Source organism: Vigna radiata, unplaced genomic scaffold (assembly GCF_000741045.1).
Source record: "Vigna radiata var. radiata cultivar VC1973A unplaced genomic scaffold, Vradiata_ver6 scaffold_227, whole genome shotgun sequence".
Lineage (NCBI taxonomy): Eukaryota > Viridiplantae > Streptophyta > Magnoliopsida > Fabales > Fabaceae > Vigna > Vigna radiata.
Genome location: NW_014543239.1, coordinates 369,917 through 372,871, shown reverse-complemented (window position 1 = coordinate 372,871; position 2,955 = coordinate 369,917). Strand labels below are relative to the sequence as shown.

At 38.6% G+C, this 2,955-nt stretch overlaps 1 pseudogene; it reads right to left on the bottom strand.

The window, feature by feature from the left end:
• Positions 1 to 580: 580 nt before the first annotated feature.
• LOC106753272 lies at positions 581 to 2,822 on the bottom strand (annotated as a pseudogene).
• Between the last annotated feature and the right edge of the window lie 133 nt (positions 2,823 to 2,955).

Genomic DNA, 2,955 nt, shown 5'->3' with positions numbered 1-2,955 from the left:
CCTTCGGCGGTTCTCCTTCAATTTGACGTGTACGTCTTTGCTCGCTCCTTCAGTGCACTCCCGTTTCTCCTTCGTTTCAGGACTTCCATTTTCAGGTTTCACGTTCCTTCTCCCTTCTTCTCTTCTCGGCTTCTTTTCTCCTTTGCCTTTATTTTGATGAAAACACGTTTTTATTAGGTGTTGATCGTACCATTGGTGTAGAATCTGTGTTCGTGCAGGAACCCATTGTCACTCGTTGCCGGCAAACCCTGAGGGAGAACGACACTCCTCTTGTGAGTTTTTAAATTCTGTAATTGTGTTATAGTTATAGCTATTTTATTTTAACATATGGGTTGCGTGAATATTTGGGTTTGGTGACTCTGTTTTGCACGAGTGAGACAAATTCTTTGTGTAAATATGGAACAACAACTTGGATTAATGTGTGTTAGGAAGAGGGAATGTAAATGTAGCAGAGGGGAGAAGGGTAGTTGCAGAGAAAGTGAGGTTAAAGGTTTGATTAGAAGTGTGAGGTTAGAGAAAGGATTGGGGGTCAATGATCTTTATAGGTGTGTGTTAAGACTTCGTATTCACATGTAATTATCTAATNAAGTACCATTGTTGGCCTTGGACGTTGACACTTTACGTTACAAACTAAAAGACTGAGTCCAGTGGTAAATTTTTGCATAAACAAACAACAGGGTTGTGCCTGTGCCACTCTTTGCAAGAAATTCACCAGTAGCCTGTGAACTGTATCAACATCAAACAAAGAGTCTCCACTCTATAGTGATGGTATAAGTAGATCATCTAATGAGACCATTTCCAACCGTAATGCAATCCTTCTTTCAAGCTCAAGCCTACAGGGAATGTTTGCACCTAACATGATGGCCATCTTTAACATGCCAAACAAAAATGTCAAGGGAATGGCAGAGCTTTTGTCTGTTGGCATGAGACTAACAAGAGTTTCCACAATTATCCTTTAGTCCTTTTCTACACTGGTTGGACTTGAGTTTGTTCTTGATGGATTCCAGAATTGACATTTTCCAATACCCTTCAGAGATGATTGAGCATAATGCATCAGTGATGCAATAATGCTATCTGATCTCACCCCCATTCTTCCCATTGCACAAATAACCTCTTGGAAGTAATCTATACGCAGTACTAAGAGATCTTCAACCCACCAGGCAACACAATCCTCCTTTAGCTCTCTAGATTCTCCATCACAGTCTAATTTAGATAAGCCAGAAACTAGCTGCTCCTTGCAAGCATTCATTGCAATGGCTTCCACACATCCACTTGATATTTCAATGTCATCCACTATATTTGTAGGCAACATTTCACATGTGGACAACACTTCCACTGACTTCTGAAGACTCTGAAAGACAATCTCATTCAGATAAATCTCTGCTCTTGAAATGAGGTTTTGCTCCCTGTATTCTTCTGTCATTTCCAGATACTCTGCTACACAACGAAGCCGGGCAACATTGAATGTTGTAATCTCAAAATTCATCCCATAGCAGAACTTCATGGCAAGTTCAAATGTCTGGTGCCCCCCTGGAAAGTTGAGGAGCTCCAAGTTTGAAACATTGGAACCCTTGGCTTCAGCCACCATCTTCCGGATTTTCCCACTTAGAGTCACCAGGGGAAACTTCATGAACCAGAACAAACTAACGACATTAGTTTAAATAGATTTTTATTTCTGTACAATCAAATACATTATCTTAGTATTATTGAGTTGACTGGTGCAGCTATTTTGCACTCAAAAGAAGCCAAATAGAAGTCATCAACTTTTCTCTTTGATATCTTAAAGTAGGCATGACTTATGGCAAATATTGGTTGATTTTTAGTTTGTTGTTAGCATATGATCAATTTTGGACATACTGTTCACCATATCCCAATTCATAGCAACTGGTAAAAGAGACGCCCAAATTAAACACATGGCTACAGTTTAGAATATAAAACTCAACTTAATGACAACCAGAACTAGTCATGAAAGTATCGAGTGGTTTTCAACATCATCTCAAAAGAATTACCTTATGTAGCAGAAAAGATTCACCATTAACGACAATTGTAATGTCTCCGGCAACATCAGCAAAAATCCTGCAACAAAAAGAAAACATGGGATGACAACTATTATAAAATCCTGTCAAGGATGCATGGATTCAGCATCCTTGAGTCCTTTCACCCTTCACCCTAAAAACTTACAAAGCAAAGAAATAAGAATGTTGTCTTTAAGCATCTGTTCACCTAGAATTTTCCAATGAACTTAGATAATCTCTATCTAGCTCAAAAATCTCCAAAATCCCACCATAAAAACCGTTTTGGATAATATGCATAACCTTTTCCACAAAATCCAAAGGAAGGACAAACTAAGGTATCAAATGCACAATCAAAAAATTATCAAATGCTTTAATTTCTAAACCAGTAAGATAGAACTACGGTGAAAATAAGATTAGCAAAACAAGCTCATGAGGTTACATTTTCAATCCACCTTCAAAAGAAACATAGGCANGAAAGTTTATGACACTCCCAAAATACATACATACACAGTCAAGGAGAGAAATAAGAAACAAAAGGTGTATGAATTACCTAGTAGTGAATGAGTTGCAAAACTTAGGAGTAGCNGGAGAGCGTTTAGAAGAAGAGAGGGAGGTTTCAGAAACCATGTTTCTCTGTCTATCTCTCTATCTATGTATCTGTTAAAAGAAAGAGTGAAGAGAGTTGAGAAAAGGAAACTCCTGCTGCTGCCTGATCTGCGTATGTTTCAGGAACAGCAGCACAAACTGAGGCTTGTGCTGTGGCTGTTGATGATTAAACTATCAAACGATGCGTACGGGCAGATTGCTAGTTCAGGAATATTTTGGAGCAAACGCCCCAAAAGGCACTCTCCATAGCATTCATTTATTTACAAATGCCATCACATACATCCAACTTAGCTTTTTCTTTTCGTTTTCATAACATGTGCTGCTGTGTGTAGTA